Source organism: Buceros rhinoceros, unplaced genomic scaffold (assembly GCF_000710305.1).
Source record: "Buceros rhinoceros silvestris isolate BGI_N320 unplaced genomic scaffold, ASM71030v1 scaffold816, whole genome shotgun sequence".
Classification (NCBI taxonomy): Eukaryota; Metazoa; Chordata; class Aves; order Bucerotiformes; family Bucerotidae; genus Buceros; species Buceros rhinoceros.
The window spans coordinates 77553-98845 of NW_010415573.1; the positions used below are offsets into that span (position 1 = coordinate 77553).

Consider the following 21293-nt stretch of genomic DNA (forward strand, 5'->3'; position numbering starts at 1 on the left):
GCAAGGCCTGTTTTCCAGTCAGATGCAAATGTAAGTGGAGAAAACAAAGCTTTATGGTTGTCTCTCACTTTCACAGTTGTGTGGGTCACTGTCACCTTGTCACTTAAGGTATGAAGTTTCTTCTTCACCGTGTTTATTCACAAATGTGTTTCACATCCAACTCAAGTGGCCAGGTAGAGCACTGGTCTAGTTGTCTGACCACAAATTGTAGTTTCACTTTGATGACAGTGGAAGTCTACAAAAGGCTGATACCAGCTTTGCACATGAAAGACTGGAAATACCTGCAACTAGAGTTTACCCTCACCAAACCCTAAGTCTCTTGGTTAACACGACTCCATCCACCTAGTTTACTCAGGTTTTGAACAGTTTGTTCTTTTCAGAAAAGAATCAGTAGCATCATTAAAAATAAACTGAAAGTTTAGCACTGTTGGGTTTTTTTTTCTTCCCATTCCCACAGAACACCCAGCTGCAGTGTGATCTTTACCACACTCTCAAAGCATTATGCTCTCTGTCCTAGAGATACCCACTGTTCCCTCCATGTGAGGAGTCTTGTCCTCTTCTTCCCAGAGGACACCACCTGACCTGTCAACAGCTTTTCAAACACACGAACTCCAAGCCACAGGATCAAAACTTTCAATGGAGAGATTGCTGAATTGGAACCAAGAGTAGGTATTAAAAAAAAAAAAAAAAAAACACCAAGCCCACATATATATATATCTCCATAAAGAAGGTGGAAAGATTTTTTTGAAGGAAAGCTCTTTTAGATGCTTTCAGCTCTCTTCACTACCTCTACCAGTTTCTGTTGACTTACATATAGGATTTAGAGATACTAGGGTAAGCTTATCTTCAAAGAAAGCAAAGGAGCTAGTATGCAAAGCCCTCCCTGGATTAAAAAAAAAAAAAAAGACCTCTGCACTACTTTAGGGGGAAAATGACAGCATCAAGTTGTCGCTTGTGATAACAAAAGGACTGTGGCTATGCAAAAGTAATACAGGATTGAGTAACTCTGGCTGTTACATCAATGGCATCTTTAACTTTCAGCTGTAACCTGTATCTTACATCAAAGGTAACTGCATGCATTTTCAGGTGTGAAGAAGGGACAAGGCTACTACAAGATTAAATACAGTCAGAAAACCAAATCATAGTTACCATTACTATACTACCTCTAAGGTAGGCAAAACTAAACATCTCCATGTTCAAGGCCCTTGCAATTTTCAGTGAGGTAAGAGAGAAGAATGATACTTGAGCTTAGAATCATCAACAGATATTGTAACTAGCTGATAACCAACACGATCTTTGGTCAATAAGAATGGCAGAGAAATCAGATTCTTCTCATACCAGGATGAAGCTGACATTAGGTGAATTTTATTCTTTAGTACCATAACTTAGGTACACAGACATCTATAAAAGCCACCTTATGAGGACCCAGAAGGAATAATTTTGAAGATCTGGGGTTTTTTTCTACCACCTCGTAGACATTAAAAGGAAAAGAGAATGTAACAGTTCAGGTTACCAGGGCTCTGTCCAAATGAACCTTATCATCTTTAGATGTAACTGAATCCCCGAATAATGGTATTACAACTCTCCAGCATGATTTCTCCTCATAATTTCGTTTTCAAAATCTTGATAGAAACGGGAATGAATTAACTGAATTCTGACATATCAGAGAAAAAACAAAAATAAAAGGTGCTAAGAGCTCTCTTGCAGAAAAAGAGGGACGTGGAACTTCAAGACACCTCTCAAGATTTACAGGTATCAGGCCTACTACATACTGTTTGGATCTCTCTCAGAAACCATTAGATGTGAGTGAGAGTGGAGGGACTGGCTGGTTTGTTTGTTTGTTTTTTAATATTACTTGTTCTTCCTTATGCCTGTCTCCTTCTGCATGTGACCTCCTCCTGCATTCAACTTCCTCAGATCTAGTGATACATTCAGGAAAAAAACCTATCCAGCCACTTGTTAAAGAGATTAATCCTGCTCATACTCTTTATTTTCACTCTCAATTTGAACAGGAGTTGCTGTTGGGAGATGCTAACAAGCACACATTTTGTCCTGCTGAGCTAAGGCTTCCCCCCTCTCCCTCCTCTTTTATTACATTGCAATTCAACCAGAGATTGCTCTTGGCTGACTCTCTGTAACCTGTGTTGAAGTTCAAAATGTTGGAATTACCTGATAATTATATCTTGCTTTCAGTTAGCTTCAGTGACTTCTTGTCAAGGGGAAAAACTTTGGGCACTCGAGTACAGGCTGAATAGCTGAAGTTAAGTACAAAAATGTGATTCTCCTGCAAAGATTTTTTTACTTCAAAGGAAATAGCCACCAAGGACAGGTAAAAAAGACAACTTTATCAAAAGACTCCTGCAAAGACACTTGAGACAACTGGCTATCTGGTAAGAGTGTGAAGCTTTGACAGCCATTCCCCATCTTGATAAGAATCTATTTTTCTGCCTAACTGGAAAACCAAAAGTGCAACACAGGTGGCATGGATTATGAGAACTTACATACTTGATGACTTTAAAATAAGCAAAGGTTACTTGAACTCACTAAGAAAAACCCTCTCTCAATATTCAAAATTCTATCACTATTAAATGGACATTTTAACACCAGCTACTACTTCAGTCACACAGAGAATACATACAATCCTTTGAGCAAGGCAAACCAACGACTTAACATTTAGAACTACATGTTTTAACTTAATGTTTTACAGGTTGTTTTTTTTTAAGAAAGTCATCCTTTAATGTATGCCTGTATGTATTTTGTGTATATTTGTCTCTTAAGTAACAGGGAATTGCAGACTGTTGTTCTTTACAGCAGAAAGAACATAATATAGAAATACAACCCGTCTTTCTAAACACACATTAACTTTAGGGTATTGAGTTAGAAACTATAGTAAATTAATGTTTTTCCAGACTATTCTCTTACGATGATGGTATGACAGATGTCAATTGGGGGAGGGGGGGAGAAGGGAGTTGACAACAACAACAAGAAAACCCAAGCTTCCCACCCTGGAAGATGCACAGACTTTAAAAGGTGTACAGAATAATGACACTGGCTTTCAGTAAAAGAGGTCTGTATAGAGAAATATTTCCATATTCTGCAATAACCACTAGTCTTATCCATGGTAACAAATATTTTTAACTCAGGTGAACTCATATTCAATCAGTTCCAGTCTCTTGGAACAGATCAGTGCATGGCTATCAAATGAAGCAGTGAGCGTGCCCACCTTACACAAAAGGGATCTTTCACCTCTGTAAGACAGGTATATTTACTTCCAAGCAAGCCAGCTTTTTGACCCTAAAAAGTATAACAAAACTATATGCAAGTGCTTCATTATTAATTTCACTTACTTTAAAAGAGAATTGAACTGCAGATTCTGGAGGGTAAACTATGAAGTGTCTTAAAGTGAAGCCAAAACCCTGAGATGTCCTTCTTAGAACAACAGTTTTGGGACCAGGCCAAGAGAAAGTCTCTTCTTCCTCCGATGGTGATACAGCTTCACTCTGCTCCTTTCCTTCTTTATTTTTTGATGCCTAAAATAAAAAGATACATAGACACTGTAATTTGGATAATTAAAAAAAACCAAACATCAAACAAAACATTCTTGTGCACTTGAAAAATGTAATTTCTCCCCCCATGACCAAAATAACTTGACGATTACTAATATTATCAAAAGAAATGTTTATTGTAAAGCAGCTTCCCTCACAGCATTACACCTCTGGTCATATCACATACAGAATTACTCTCACATTTTAAATTAGATAGTAAGAAAGTCAATGCACAACAGTGAAAGGCTCAAATGAACCCCAAGAAATGTGTAGAGCTTGCACATTTTATGTGCTTTCTACTTAGATACCAACATGTGTCTTCTGGAACCCCATTTCTGGGTGCACATAGCTCTCACACATACACACAAAATCAACTCCTCTCTTCCTCACTTATAAAGCAGACATGGTTTTCTTGACTAGCATCTCACTTAAAACAGGTAAAACAGAATTGAAGAACACATACAACTGGTTAGGCTTCTACAGCAAGACACACTTTTCCTCTGGTCATACCTTTACTTCACCTTTGTTTTTTCCACCCTTAGCTACTTTCTCTGAACATTTCAGTATGCAAATTCTGAACACACAAGTAAAAACAGTCTAGTTTCCTTTCACAGTGTGTCCTACTGCAATCCCTCATCTCATGTAAAAACAAAACACCTCAGTTTGGTTTTCTTTATAGTAATTTTATATACGTATCTCAAGAAATATTATAAAAAAATAATTATCTTCTCAGCCTCATATGAAATCTTCCATTTCAACTTCCAAAGTGAGTGCCACACCACACATAACACTTCAAATCACAAACAGAAGATATATGAAACAAGCATACAGAACCCTATGACTCCCCTCTGAATATTCTAGTTCAATGATACATGAAACAAATTAGATACCAGAGTCTATAGCTAATTGAAAGGGTATTCAAATAGAAATAATAGTTGTCCTCCCCTGTAGCGGCTCAGCAACTGGCCAGTACATGTCAGAATTTACTGCTTGTTTTTCTCCCTGGGCTGTTCCAAAATAATCCCTATTGCTTCAGCCTTACAGCTGGGATCTCAAACTGCAGTGCTTGTTGGCAAGGTGGGCCCAGCCAACTCCAATTAAAATCTGCAGAAAAGACAAAGCATTTCCACCCTAACCACAAGGATGGCAACGCATATTACTATAAGGAAAATGTTGCAGGTGCTTAGTGAGAGAGCTAACATACCAAAACAACATTCTGCATTCAGGCATGTAAAACAGAACGCATTTCTATGTTTTGTCCTCAGAAACCCAAACCTTGGTATGTTCAACAGCGAGGAAAAGGAAATACTAGAGAGGCTGGTCTTTGAAGCACTATCTTCAACAACTGTATTCTTTAGCATGGAAAAAGAGACCAGCAGAGAAGGGTCTTGGTGCTACAGCCAAGCCAAGAAATGGAACCACTTCTAGAACCAGAAAATGCAGAGAATCCAGAACAGCCCAGCAGGACTCTGCTCCTCTGAACAGCCTGGAAGGATTATCAGCAGATTTTGGTAAGAACAATCATAAATATCAAGGACTTGATCCCAGCCTAATCTGTCTTCATCTATGATCATTATCCACATTTCAAAGCATTAGTGTGAAACTGAAAATACTGTGCAATTAGATAACTAACAAATGAAAAATTAGTGAGAACTGTGGATCTGCCAAGATGAGTGGCTTTGGTTTAAAGTTCAAGCAATGCAAAGATTAAGGTAAAATTTACATAATCCTTTAGCCTACGGACAGGGTTTGTTATTGAGGTGTTCCCCACCAATCTGTTCAGCTTCCAAACATGGCATTTTTCAGTTCTGCACTGAACTGTTCCTTCTCAGTCTTTCAGTCTCATGACATGAACAGAAACTGAAGCCAGTAAGAACATCTTGATCCTAGTAAACTGGCAAAAGAAATACTCCTAATAAAACAATATCACTGGCCTCTAAAAAATGTCAGTGATTTCCTTCATTAAATGATGGGCAGCAATCCATCTATTTAACATTGCCTTGCTATCTTTTTTATTTGCTCTCAAGTTTTTATAGTCACCACTTGATGCAAAAGTTTTGAACAATCAAACCACAGGTATCGCACGACATCAAAAATGTTAGAAAGCAAATACCTATCGCTATAGATATGTAAACAGCAAGCTAAAATGTCGCGCTGAAAAATACAAGTCTACAATGCACATACTTGCATCCTTTTTCTGACAAAAACCTCTGTAATTAACCAAGAAGAATTTTAGTATGTACAACAACTGATCACTTAAGTTTACATATAGAAATACTGTAACCCCAGTTCAAAATACAGTCATACCAAGAACTTCACTAGGTCTGAGAAATGAGAGATGCAGCATTTGATTATGTTGAGAAGAGAACCTCTAATTTCCTTGTAGTTTCATGTAAGCTTTTAGCATTCAAACAAGTTGCTGAACTAACAGCTGTTCATAAACAGTGGTACTCCCCAGTCAAATCACTGTTTCTTGAGAGAGCATGCCAGAAGTGAAAGGTTATTTTCATGACAACCTTGAATCCTCTGCAAGTTCTGCCAACGGGGCAAGCAAAAAAACCAGTATTAATAGTAAATGTGAGACACAATCAGCAACAGCAATTTTCAGTCACACTACGAACAAGAATCTGAATTATGAAAAAAGAGTCAACATCTGCTGAGTAACCCTGTGACACGTCCAGCCACAGTACACCCACCAGAATATCCCTTGCCAGAGAAGGCTTTAAAAAAGGAACAAGAAAATTTTTCAAGAACACAAAACAAAACAGGGATGCAAGACTGCACACAAGAAACAGATGGTATTTAGCATAGGCAAGAACACGCTGAAGGGTTTCTACATAGTTTTACTTGCAAGCCAAAAATTAAAGTAATGAAGTTACAAATACTTATATCTCATATCCTTCAGGTGATTTGTCTTTCCAGTAGACTCATCTGCATTTCAAGAGAATGAAAAATAAATGCTTTATTTTTATTTCATATAAAAAAACTATCAAACCAAAGATTATTTTACCATATTCCTTACTGAAGATCCGTATGTTTGTGTCTCTATATATTCAATACTCAAAATCAGAGTCAGAATGCATACAACCGAGTTCAAAGACCGAAGAATCTCAGGCTCCTAAAAACGACTCTAGCATCATTTCCCTCAGCAGTTCTTCACACAAGGTTTCTGCGCAAAGTATCTCAAAGTATCATTACACACAATTACAAGGACATACAACAGATGCTTAAGTGCATTTTAAAAGGCATACTTTGTTTCTAATATTGTATTGGACAATGCAATGAAAGCATCCATGAAAAATCATGAACTACATGAATCACTGGGAGCTTAATACACAGTAACAGAATTATGTAAAATCAGTAAATAGCATTGACGCCTGTAAATAATACCACTTGCAATTAAAGTAAATCTCAAACCAGTTAAGTTTCCATTATATCAGTCTGAAAAAATAAAAAAAGGCAAACACATCCAACTCGCATGCTTTCCAAAGACAGTCTGGTTTCTAATCTGATCAAGTTACAGACAGACGTATTTTAGGCATGCTAAAAATCCTTAAGTGACCGTCATTTTTCAAGAATTGACCGTGCAATGTATCAATTACTATTTATGTTCACTGTTAGGTATTCAGAACTCAGAGCATACCTATTTATCTGTTTAGACAGTCAAGACAACAATTCTTTATTGATAGCTTGTACTGCAATTACCTATGGCTAGTCTACCAAGAAATATGATACCTGAAATAGCAGTTCAGCTAGATGGAGATACGTGGAACAGAAAATGGGCCAATGTTACCTGATATTACCGATTCAACAGCCATCATGTAATTTATTTATTTTTTAGTAACTACTGACATGAGAGAGCAAAAAATGAAATTAAAAATAGTTACCAATCCCTAAAATAATCCCCAAGATGCACACAGGATACTCCAAAAGCTATAATAAATGCTGGACTCTCTTAACACTGAGTTTTCTTGTACAGGGTTGTTTATTTTCCCTAGTTTTTGCACCTAAGTAGCTATTACTTAGCTAACTGCTCTGTTAAATACGCAATTTCAGAGAAAAAAAGGCTTTTCTAGAATGGATTCATCTTCTTTTAATGTGACAAAGTATAAAGTCCTTTAAAAAGGTAACAGAAGAAAAAAAAAGAACCAACAACCTGCCTATACAGGCAAGCAAACATTACCCACAGAATAACAGTAGGTTTCCCTGCAAGTCAGCCTTTGTTTCTTTAATAACCAGGTTCTTCCACTGATGATTTTAAAATGAAGTTATAATAAGTCACTGACCCTTTTATTCTCAACCATATAGAGAACTTCACTTTGCTAAAAGGTGATGAAGTAAATGAAGTGATAAATGTATTATTCAAAAATTCAGTTTTTAGGTACACCTATCTGATCAGAAACTATGGAACGAATAAATGTATCATGCCTAGAGGACAACATGTCCCCTCAACTCTTACCATTTTCTCCCGTGGTCTTGGACCTGGACCCTCGCACCTAAGTGATCTCAGACACAGTAAAAGTTTAATTCATTGCACAACACATGGTTCCCTGGTCCTCCATTATGATAGAAAACCACCATGAACTCTCCAAACAACACAGCTCCTCTGTGTTCTTAAAACATGTAACTCTTCCTTCAAGAAACAACCAAGACAGACATTTAAGATAGCCAAAGGAAAGGTTATAGAACTTTTCTCTGAGATGCATTATCGCCATCCTCATTTGCAGCATAGGGAGGTATAGTCAGCAGCCAGAGAAAGCCAGCCAATGTTTTATCTTGGTAGCACCCCAAAAGCAGGATCATTCACACAGTGCAGAATGAGTCTTTTCCTTTCAGTTCTGCTCAAGTTCATAAATCAAAGATTTAAAGGGAGATAAGTCATATCTATAAAGGTCACATCTCAAGAGAGATGGGTCTCATCTACTATGATCACATATTGGCAGTCTCAAGCTGTGGCAAGATAAGACCTTTCCAATGTCTTTAAATCAAACTGGAATGTAGAAACAGCATCTTACATGGAAGTGAGTCATTCCCAGTTGAAATAAATAAATTACTGACACAAAGATCATCCCAAGTAAATCCATCCTCCAGTCACCCAGGACACAGCTTTCTTCTCAAAACAAACAAATGAGTTCCATTCCAGCGAATACATTTCTCTCTTCGTAGAGGAAAAAAAAAACAAAAAACAAAACCACCCTGCAAGGAGACCAGCAGGAAAACTGGAATGCAGAAAACCCAAAATCTGCATACCAATTTTAGGCCCCTGTTCAAACTACTGACTGAATTCATGCTCAACAAAATCCTGTAATCTTGCCCTAAACAGATAAGAAGGATGTCAGCAAGGGTAAAAATCCATGCAGGAAGTATAACCTGGCAGTTTACGTACTGACAGTGTCCTTCCCTCAAAGAAGCCTTCCGTTACATTCTAACCTTACAAGGTAGCTACAAGGTGAAGCCATGCATATCTCCAAACCCCCATCGATGGTCAGAAACTAGCCTGCCAAATCGGTGGGATAAAAAGAAACCTATAATAATCCTAGATGAATGATCTTGGATGCTAGGTGATACCATAGAAAAAAAAAAAAGACATCTAGAATTTGCAAAAAGGAAGAGAGGCAAAAAGAAAAAAAAAACAGAAAACCACCAGTAAAATATTTAACAGCTATATGTGCTAGACTTGTTAAGAAACCTTTGAAATTTTGCTTAACATATCTGCAGCAGTGCATGCATAATACCAGTCACTTAAAGACGTTGTCCCTTCTTTAGTAACACCAAAATTAGCCTGTATAGTTTAACAAATCTCCAAAACATTTCAGTATTTGATTGATTGATGACTGTCAAACAAGAGCATTCATTTTTGCATGTTATCCCAAAGTCACCCTTCATATTAAACAAGCAACAAGGTTAAATATATATATAATTACTAATATCTAATAAATATGAATTAGATGCATCTACCACATGCTCTATCAACTCCAGAGGACTTCTCTCATGAGTTCACTCTCTCCTCACGTACAAGATGTTATACAGCTTTGAAAGTCCTCCTATCTATGACTCATATATAGTCTCCTCAAACTAAATTCTCATGATGTTCAAACCCTTCCATTACGCATTCCTATAATTTCTAATTTAATCAGGAAGTACATTGTTTTTTCTTGTCTACCTTTTAGAAATACAAACATGTGTAATCACCTCCTGTTTGAACTAAGTAGAAATAAATCACTATAATGTTAAAAATAAAAGCTTCCCTCTATCCAATAACTGTCAACTGTCAATACAGAACTTACATGTAATAGAAATCCACATTACAATATACACAACACAGTACATACAATATATTATGTAATTGCTGACATTTACTATATTCTGACATGCAAACTTACTAACAGCACTTCACTAAAACTAGACATGAACACAATACATGAGACTGGAGTGAAAGTAGTTTAGGATGAACAAGCCTTTACCTACATAGTGACACTGTAAGAGCATACTCTCAACAGAAGAATCAAGTAGTTTGAGACACAGAGGTGTACTGGAGCTCAGAAAAGTGTTTCCTGCCCCATAACATCCTTAAGTGTTCCTCCACTCTTTTGCAGAATGGGCCACAGGGAAATGCATTCCACCCAACAAACTCTCCAACAATAACGATTCTCTTGAGTTGCAGCTGAGGTGGATGCAGTAATGTAGTAACTGGAAAGGATAATAAAGGCAAACAATCAGAAAAAACTCAACTATCTTTCTAGAACAAGATCCAAATATGTTATGACTCCAGATGGAAAGTTACTATTAACAGTCTCAATATAAGAACTAAATTATTAGTGATTGCCATAAGACTAAGGGCAAGAATGGGCAATGTTCGCTGCTCGCTTGGTTGGTTTGGCAGGCCCTGAGCAGCCACCACCAGCAGCAGCAAGGCTCTCTCTGTGTGTAGCTCTTCCCCGCTCAGCCCCCTAACGGGTCTTGCCAAAAGCCGTAACACGACAAGACATTTCAGAGCAAGGGCAAGGCAATAAGGATGTGAATGTCTCTTGGACTTCCCATGAGTCTAGGTGTGTCTCTCACAGGTACATTTTAATGTATCATTACGGCACATCAGGTGGCCAGGTAGCCACAGCAACAGGTTCTTTTGGGGGGACTAACCAAAGTTCATTCAGGTATTCGCTAGAACGCGGTCCTGGCAGCAAACCTACCATTGTTTTAGGAGTTTGCATGGAATAGATGTAATAAAAGATTCCACATGAAAGACAAGCCTGGAATATATTCTTTAATTCAATAACGAAGGCAGTAGGTGCCTGTCTGCAGAAGGTATTTGTGAGGACACCACAGACTTTGAAATGCATCTTAGAACTGAATAATCCAATTCAATAAAATACATTATGTCCTCAAACCAAGCCCAGGTAAGGAGAAAGGCTCAAGAAAGCAATACATGGCTACTCCAAATGTATGATGTAAGTGGGAAATCTGCAGTCTTTCAAAAACAAGTGTCTGTGCCAGCACAGCAGATGGCTAGGAGGCACAGAGAAGGAGACATGCATTACTACCACACAGGTTACAGAGCTGGCTTGAGAGTGGAAGGAGAAGGACAGAGGGACACATTACTTTGTACTGTTGTAACTAATGTAGTAAATATAGTCATTCAAAGGAGAAATGATATTTTCAAGATAAAGGATTTCAGTTCTCAGTAAGGTCAAGGCACACAGAGGAAACAAACATGAAAAACCTCCACACATGCAGCTTGACACAGCTTAAACCTTCTTTACTGTGCTCTACTTACTGTTCACAGAAGGCTGCTCTGTTAAAGCACAGCAGCTGGTGCTCATATCAGTCTCATCACTACTTCACAAGACCTGAAAAGCAAAGCTGAAGGCTATGTTTGTTCTACAGCAACCTTTACTTTCCTGCCTCACCTTAAAATGCTCCCACACTTGTATTGCATTTTTCCCCCTGAACTCACAGAACAGCAGGAAGGGTTAAAGGAAGCTTATACGTGAAAAACTCAATCATCTTGATTTGAAATCAAGTCCCTCCGTCACGACACATGAAACTAGCTTTTCACTGGTAAACCACTCACTAATTTAGTGACATGACAGTCTGAAAGAATGATTTCAAAAATGTTGCTTACATGTGTCTGTTCAACTGAAAATTGTTCACTTTACCTGGCTCTGGATTAAATGCAGCCAACTGGCTCTGTAAACTGAGCCTAGCTGGACTTAGTTGCTTGAATGAAAGGAGCATGCAGCTTCCCAGGCCAGCGGAAATCCAAAAAGTTTTTCTGCTTTGGAGCAGGGAGAATCTGGCTAGACTTGAAACAGCTTGTAGTTGTGATACCTGGACATTTTGCACTACGCTCTTAACTTCACCAATAGCATGATCAAGTCTGGCACGACTAGTGCTCCATCACAGTTCAAATAGGACTTTTCCTGAATTGCTGAATTATCTAAATGAACATAGACGCAGACATGTATACATATACATAGACTAACTTCTCAGATCTCCCTTTAAACATTACACACTAGCAAGTTTAGCATATTTCAACTCATTAAAGTGATCCTAATCTACCATATAAATGTATGTTTTTATACACACAAAAAAGTATACTGAATTTTGTATGTATGCACATCCAAAAACTGTACTACTTTAGTGAGATTCTTTTCAAAGCTACTTAAGCCTATTTCAGCTTAGATCATGCCTTATATTTCCACAGAGTTAACAGTCAATTTCAAGCAACAGCACCAAAACAGAGTAAAAAGTATAGGGACTTCACAGGACAGAGATGCAAACTATTTTCACAATGTGTTTTTGTTTATACCCTGCATTTAGTATTTACAATAATAAACATGGAGTTCATAATATTAAACTTAGTCAGAAAAACATTAAAAACAAAAAGAAATTGAGAGCTTCCTTGTTTTCTTAAACACTCATTAGCAAAAGCCTCCCCTCTGAACAGCTACATCCTTAAACTGGAAAGAAAGGAAACATCTGCAGAGTTGGTAGCATAACAGCAAAATGTCATGTGATCTCAATTTAGCTAAACTAGAGCTTTTCCTTCTCTGCTTGTTCTGTCCTTGCTTGTTAAGAATAGGAAATGCTTTGTCCTCACCTTACAGTCTAATCTGGAAATATCAGAGACAGAAGACAAGAAAGCATGCTTCTGCCCCTCAGCACAGAAGCAATGTTTGAGGTTACTCAATGCCTGACAAAAAAACCTTCTCAGTAGTGTGACAGAACTGACAGAGAGTGGTTTGCACAGTTACTGCCTGTCAAGGGTTGCCTTACACTGCTGCTTTCAGTTCATGGCAAATTTTTGATAGACCCAGGAATACGAGCCACCCCATGACCCACTCTGCTTCCTATAAGTAGGGAGAGAACAATAAGAAACACAGCCCACAGCCCCAGCTAAGTACGCTCCTGCAAAAATAGGAAGGAATTTCAAAGTTTGTACTCATTTGCTTTCTAGAATAACATGCACTTTATCAAACGCACAGCATACCAGAGAGTTTCCACTACACTTTCACCAGACTAATATACTTATTTACATACAAAATAGTTTTGCAGAAGCCATTAAGAAAAATCACTGCACAACGTAAAACCCAACCTGCACAAACTCAGTTTCAACAACCAGAAGCACCATGGCTTTAAACTACGATCAGCTCTGAAACTACCTAGACATTTCCTTCAGTTCATACTGTTTCTCTCCACTGTAGTTACTTTGTGGTTCAAAAAATTATCACCTCTATAAGAGACAGTTTAAGCTGGCCAAACCACCCAAAAGAGCACCTGCTTTTCCACTGCCTCTTTGCCCTTACAGCAAATCTCTGTGCTTGAAATAGTGATGGTCTCTATTGAACGCAAGTATGAGGTTATTCTTCTCTTACTGAAGCTACTGAATTTTTCAGCGTAAGCAGAATATGCTCATTCTTGGTTTGAAAACAAGAAAACGTAATAATTTAGAGACCAGCAATGCCACTTCGTCTACATCACTGTACCTGCTGATAATTCAAGCTGCTAAGACTTAAGATCATTTAATTCTGCAGTATCACAGCTTTTCTGAACATTTCATTTCATGTACAACAGAAAGGTCTCTGACCTGCCCAAAGCCAAACAGAAGCCTCTGGAAGATCAGAGAATTGACCCTCAATGTCAAAATCCAAATTGTCATCCTAAAAACATGGTTATTGCGAGTTGCTATTGTAGAATCTATGTTTGCAAAAGATTTACCTAGACATGTGGGGAAAGTTTTAAGAACAACTGACTTGAGTGAAGAACTATTCATATCAAGCTTAAACTTCTTACCAAGTTTAACACAGAAAATGTGACTCAAAACACCATAAAACTGGTAAGACCACTGTGTCATGTTTCTTTACATCGTGACATACAAAGCTTTCCTCCTCAAAACTAACCTCTAAATACACAGCAGGAGCTACTCTGTGTTAAAGTTTCCTAATATGGAGACTATTAATAAACTCCTACACGCAAATTTCAATATAATCCTGGTCTCATGTTTCAAGATAATTAATTTGAACATACTACACAATGTGCAAACCAACACACTGTAAGCGATAAAATCCTCGAACTCGGGAGTGAAAGAGATTGGGCTTTGTACGAAAAAGAAAAATTAGCACACACAGATGCAAAACCACATATCCAAATGACCAAGATAAATTATTTCAAAACCTACAATCTGTAATTTGTCATGCATATAAAACAGAGGAAGAAAACCAGCTTTTTCAGTGAAGAATTTAATTTACTAAGATAAGCACAGTAAGTTGCTTAGAAAAGGACTATGAAGTCATTAACCTGTAAAAAACAAAAACAACCCCTCAATTTTTATTCCCAGAGATGAGATAACACTAAGAGGATAAAGAGGAGAAAGTTGTCCACAGGATTTTCAGTTTAGCTGCAAATCCAGAAGCTTCTGAACATTGACTTGTCATGTGAACATAGTGACCAGTGTATTTCCTCACAGTTTGCATTGAATATGTCAGTAAGAATAGTTGATAATAGATGACTCAATCTACATTTGTATCTCTGGAGGTTGGGATGGGGAGAGAGAAGAAGTCTATTTTAACACAAATTTGGTTATTTAGGAACTACTTGTCTTCTCATACCTATTACTATGGCTTGAATTGCTCACTGCTGCTGAATTACTTCCCTGTACTTCTGAACACTACAAAATGTTTCTCGAGCAACACGAATTCCCTCAATGAGTAAAGCTACCAGCTATTTCCTGCAATGGTTTTACACCTTTTACTCAATAAAACTGAAATCATCACAACTTGCACTGCTATTAGACAAGATTTTTATCATATTCCTTTCCTCCTCAAGGCATAAGATAAACAGAAGAGCACAGTAAGATAACAAATATCATATTTCAAAACCATTACCAGTTGCAAATACGTGAGAAGGAATGCAGCCCCTTTGTTATTTCATCCTCCAAGTGACACATTTGGAAGACTGAAAGGGTTGGTTTTTTTTTTTTTGATGTTATTGGAGATTCTCCAAAAGAAGGAAAATGGCTGCAGTGCAGCAGCTGCTGCAGTACTGCTGCGTTCTGGGGCTTGAAGGCAATGTGAGAGCCAGGCTTGCACTGCAACATCTCACTCTCACATACTGCCTCACAAAATGTAGCCTGCAATAATAAACACAAGTTAAAAAAAAGAAATAAGAGATATTGGCTGATACAGTGTAACAACATACCGATGTACTTTCATGTACATCAATATAGCCTTTGATGAAAAGGTTCCTCCAAGCCCAACCACTTCAATGGTCAGGTCCACCTGGTGCAATGAAATTTGACCAACTCTGAGTTTAAGGAACTTCACAGAATACCTGTCTCTGAGAAACTCAGTATTTACATCTTTACATGACTGAACAAACATTGTTACTTCTAGAGATTAGAATGCAGTAATATGGTATAAAATAGAAGCCAAATCTTGTTCAGCAAAGAACCAGTGAGAACAGCACATGAGAAGACCTGCTCTACTCAGTAATAAAAAACCTGTTTACAGCACAGTGATGACCTATGCTCTTTGCTGGTAAGACATCAGCTTACATTCAACTTGCGGTCTACTATTGCTTATCTAATACTTGAAAGCAAGATATTTGTGATGCAAGGAGACGGGGAAAAAAAAAAAAAAAACACTGTTATATCATGTACCAGCAATTCTTCCCACCATTTGAAGAAATGGTATTTATTGTTTCAGATGTACTTGCTCTAACATATCCCATCATGGCCACAAGGTGAATAGACATACTAAGCACCTCAAGAGTTTACCTGCACACTGAAGACTGATAAAGGATGTCCTTACAAGGACAGAGGGGGTAGCTCCTTTTGCATCTTACTGAAGATAAACCTAATTGTTATGCAACTGAGTAAAAATATTACTTAGCACTTCCATACATTTCTTAAGAACTCTTAAATGGATCACAGCTAGTATTGTAAGTTATGATTCTGAAACTACAACTCTGTAAACACCAGACTGTTATGGGGGAAAAAAATTGCCTTAGCTTTATTTTTTAAAACTTTCCTTTAAGAAAAAAAAGCAGCACTAAAAATTCCTTGTTTACCATGAACAGACTATAATAGGATTAATCATCTATGATACTGCTGCAGCAGCCTGGGTCAGTACAGACACAAATCTGCAAGTAATTACAGTCGTCTCTCACAGGATCAAACTTTTTATCTGCTACTCTCCTTCATTAATCTTACATTTTCAATGACATTTAAGTTCTAAATTGTCCATAAGAGTCTCAACACTTGAATATACCTCATGTCCCACCAGACAACAGTCACAGACAACACAAAAAGGAAGCAAGACACTTTGGTAGTTTGCAATAACTCATCTGAAGAAAGATTAGAAGATAGGTAATGAAGCTGTTCCATGAACAAAGAGTGAAAGGTGAAAAACTGCAAGCAATTTGGTTTATTTTTGTACTCTAAGATTACTGCAGAAGGCTTCTAGTCTTCATGGCTCACGGCATGATAGTCATCAATCCCATCCTAGGTTTGGACTAAAAAAATACAATTCATTTATGTCAACAGAACTACATGGATTTGCATCATCTAATAATTTCATTTTAGAGGGTTTTGGTTTAGTATAAAACACAGCTTGCTGTACTAGAGTCAGAAGGCAACTGTCTCCAATCATAGTAACTTTCATGCTGCACTGTGCAATTTTTTCATAAAATCTAAATTATCATGGCACACAGAAGAAAATATTCCTGCTTATTTCATACTTGTTAGCTTCCTGTTTTAAAAACCAAACTCTGGGAAATGTAGGGGGAAACTGCAGGGGACTCAGCAGTAAAAATAAAAGAAAGGCTTAGAATGACTCTTAGAATGAACCTGATTTGAGAAATTAGTAACACATACAGTAGGTTTTTATTTTCTTCTTGAATGTGTACTTCTGATGACTATTTAGAAGTAAACTTGTTTTCCTGCAAGGCAAGCCTTCAACTCACCTCTCCACTCACAAGTAGTAATTTATCCCCTGATGTTTTACTGGGGTCTGGATGGTTGGAAATAACCAAAAAGCTGCACAACTTCTGCTAATTCAAGGATACCATGAGCCAAACCCAAGTTGTGCTTTGATGTTACACTTGAGAAAGAGCTGTTAGTCTCAGACTTCACAGGTCATCCATCTGCTTTCTCACCAGCAGCCTCCTTGGACACTTAGGTGGAGAACATGGAGAGCAGCCTGTATCTCTCACCAGGCCTGACAGCCTCTGCTTCTGCCATGGCTTTTCAGTGCAGCAGGAAGAGAGCAGCTTCACTGTAATATCATCACTGTAATGTTCATAATTTCAAAGAAATGTAACAGCAGTAACTCATTAAAATGTATAGTTTACAGGGACTTTACATGAGTTTAGAAAAAAAAAAGAAAAACCAATAACAAAAAACCCAAATACAACAATTGCATATTCTACTTAACATCTTGCAAGATCAAAACAGTTCAGCAACATTTCTACCTCAAGCATGTACTTCATTTAAGTATACTGACATAAGGTTTAGATTTTCTTTCCAGATTGGCAAGAAATGGTTTTTAGGTTAGATGAACCATGCTCTGGGGTGGGGGTTTTTTTGGTGGGTTTGGGGTGGAGGAGTAGAGTGTTAAACCTTTCACTTCAGTTTGCTCAAAAAACAAATCCCCTTTCCCTTCCCTCTAGCTACACTTTAAAACTTCACGGGACTGCCCACATCATGAGCCAAGCCTTTTCTTATTTCTTCTTGATTCCTCTGAAGTATGGGAAGCAATTTTCATATTGAATTTGACTACACAGGTGAATTTTCACATATGTGTAAGCAAACTAGATCAAACTTTCTGAAACAGTTAAGCACCTGAGAAAAATAAAGACTAAGAGAATGCCTTAACTTTCCTCTGTTCGAATTCAACAGAAGCGACTTCTTTAACCTACAACATTAAGGAGATGACAAAAAACCCACACACTGTGAACCAGGTTTTGCATCAGGTTTGCATACAAATCCCACCCCCATCCCTCCCCCCCCAAAAAACCTACATAGCAATGTAGTAGTTTCAGTAGAGACATGACATAAGGGTTGTTTGTATTTTAAATGACATATTGTTTCAAATTACTTCTATGTAGGGTGGGAATATTTCTGAATCACTTGCCTCTAGATACTGTACTGAAATTGCAACTTTACAAGTGTTTACCTTCCCCCTACACCCTGTAAAAACAAAACAATTTTTCTTCAGTGTCTGGCTTAATGTTATATGAGAAATACAGGTAATACCTAGAGTACCTTGAAAATAGTATTATAATTGCATACGCTATTTTAAGTCCTTTAACTAAAGTGGATTCTATTTTTAAAATTTTCCATTCAAAATCCAGGCAGTTTGGTTGGATTTTCTTCCCTCCAGTTCTGCAGTAAGTCAGTCAATTAGATGTAAACCTGTCTATATTAAGAACTAAACATCCAGTGGAAATTTATTTTACCCTGTACATTTAAAAAGAAATATGTAGCAACCTCCCCTCATTTTTAAATCATATTCATGATCAATTATTTTGAAATAGCTAAGAAGTTTAAGCTCTTTTAAAGCAGAAAAACAAAGCAAGTTTATGTTTATTAACAATGTAGTTTACCCTGGCATCCCTCCCCCTTCCTATATGTGATATGTATCTTTGAGTGCAATTCATGAACCAAAACCCCTCAAAGCTTAAGACAAAGTGAACAATCTAACATACTCAAAGTGTTAAAAAAAAATTAGAAAGTCAAAGCATGCCTTGTATGCTTAACTCTAAAAAATTCCTTAATAAATGACAACATTTCTAATACCAGATCCTCAATAGAACTGGGGGTGGGCAGATCATCGAAGACATTTTTTTTCTTAAACTGAATTATATATTATTAATTTTAATATGCAAGAATAAGCAAACAACAAACCTGACCACTCCACGCACAATACAGGTTACATATGAAACTCCAGTTGTGATTGATCACGCAGTCCAAAATCCTGAACTGGGCCATGTCTTGCTCCAGCGCAGACTGCTGCTGCTGTGCTCTGACTCAGCTTTTGTGCGAGCTGTCCTCAAGGATATGAGAGCTATGCAGTAATGACATTCAGGAACAAGGACCTTCCTTCCTGTTCAATCTCCCTTCCCAACCCAACAATGTGTCAACTCAACAAGATAAACTGACAGAATCAGGTAACATTCTTCAAAATAATGCTTCCGAAGCTGCAAATGAAATATTCTTGAGGAGGAAAAAAAAAAAAAAACAAAAACCAACACCCCTCCCTCCCCCCACCCCAGGACATAAGAACACCCTAAGCAATCTCACTAAAGCAAACACAGAAAGATGCTCTCAAACTGTGCTTGTTCTTCCCCTCCCCCTTCACTCCTGCTGCTGTTGAAACCAGTCTGAATATCAACAATTTATTGTCCTAATTTGTATCATATGAATCTTAAACTTGCTTAGGCAGAGCTGTGATGATGGCTTCTGTGTTTTCAAGGGATCCAAAAGCTACGAGCTCCTATTTTAAAACAGAACACAAGCAAGTTTTAAAAGTCAGGAGAACTTCACAGTTTTCATAAATATTTTACGTGTTCATCTATTTTGGGTTTTTAAGTGGCAGACTCCCCTTTAAACCTATCAAAGTACTGTCAGCATTGCACAGAAACGCTGTCTGCCTTCTGTAAAGATAGATGACAGCCCCAATCACAGGGAAATGGAAGATGCAACACCAGAAGGATCCTGAGAAACTGCAGAAATAAACTTTTCCAGTATGTATTTCTTTTTTGCAACCTGTAAACCACCACCCAAATTCAGCAAGCACCTCACCTTCTGTGTCTTGACTGTTTACCTTGTATTGCCCTTTTCCCTTCAAAGGTGAGACTTAACAATACAGAAAATGTGTTTCCACAGGAACATACACATTTTATCTAATGATTACATTAACTATTAGACTAGTTTAAACACCTCAAATAACTAAAAAATGCTTCAGAAACAGACAGACATGGGTTATTCCACTAACTGTAGCTCAAATTAATTTAAAACTAGAATGTGTTTGTTCTCTGTTTATAGTGTGTCTGAGATCCCAAGCATCCCTCTACTGACAGAAGAAGGAACCCAAACTTCCTGACCCGAAGTCAAGGAACAAGCAGAGATAGCCCTGCAGAAAACATGCCTCAGGGTCCCCCATTCCCAGGCTCAACTGCTCCTTCAGTAAAGGCAGCATAAGGATAACACAGGAGATGAAACACAGATGAGAAAGGGCAGCCTTCTGTTTACATCAGTACTCGTGCTCTGCCACAAGGAAGAACATCTACGAGGTGTAAAAGACTTTTCTATCTTGAGGAAGTATGGAGGAAAGAATGGCTACAGGAACAGGTGGCCAATTCACCCTTTGGTTCGTTAGCGGCCAAATGACTGGAAAGTACTTCACATGTGAAAAAATTCTGTGCTATAAAAGCATCCTTGAAACAAAACTAATGTGTACACAAAGGTCAAACAAACGGTGTGGCCCAATAGCAGCTAGTAACTTCAAAACAGTTATACAAATAGGCCTCATTTGTTTTAACTAAACCAAACAAAGAATCTTGTTCTAATTTGTCATCAAAGGGACCCGGGAATTAATGACAGAGTCCAAGCCAACCTCTTCCCTTCTCAACAATGTGAGCAGTCTGCAAACTACCAAGAGATGGTTGTGTACAACAACCTGTTCTGGTTCATTTTAAGACACACACAGCTGAGATTCCCTATTATCCTTACAATGCCTAATTACAAAAAAAGAGAGAACAGTAGTGCAACACCGCACAAAATGAATGTGGTCTCAGAAAAAGCACTTAAAGAGCTTGAGGTATTAAAACAATAAAATCTCCTCATACATGTTAAACGGCGTGTACTGAAGCAGCCTGTGCTCACAAAGGGCTTGAAGAAATGTCCTGCTTAGCAAATACTACTAGGTGGAACAGCAAACACTTAATCACAGCAGACATCATCATTATCCAAGCTTGAGAAATCTTGGAGAAGGGGGATGTTTAGGAAGGTCTTATGGAGCAGCTAGTTACTGCAGAGAAGATGGAGCAAAATGAGGCATTGAAGTCTCCAGGACAGGAACACTGGAACAAGGAAGAAGCCAGCATCCTGTAGGGCAGGCAGCAGGGATGCTGCCAGAATGTGTCAGCCAGCCTACACATGGATGGAACAGCAGCCTGCACTGCAGAAAAATGCTGTCATCAGCTAAATAACATGGAGGGAAAAATGGAAAGGTGATCTGGAAAATTAAG

At 37.9% G+C, this 21293-nt stretch overlaps 1 protein-coding gene across 1 annotated transcript in view; it reads right to left on the reverse strand.

Moving 5' to 3' along the window:
• Positions 1-3521, reverse strand: part of ARHGAP21 (Rho GTPase activating protein 21) — a 67698-nt gene extending 64177 nt beyond the window's left edge. The window contains exon 1 of the mRNA XM_010137443.1: positions 3348-3521. The gene's annotated coding sequence lies outside the window, so the exon portion shown is untranslated. The remainder of the gene's footprint in view (positions 1-3347) is intronic.
• Between the last annotated feature and the right edge of the window lie 17772 nt (positions 3522-21293).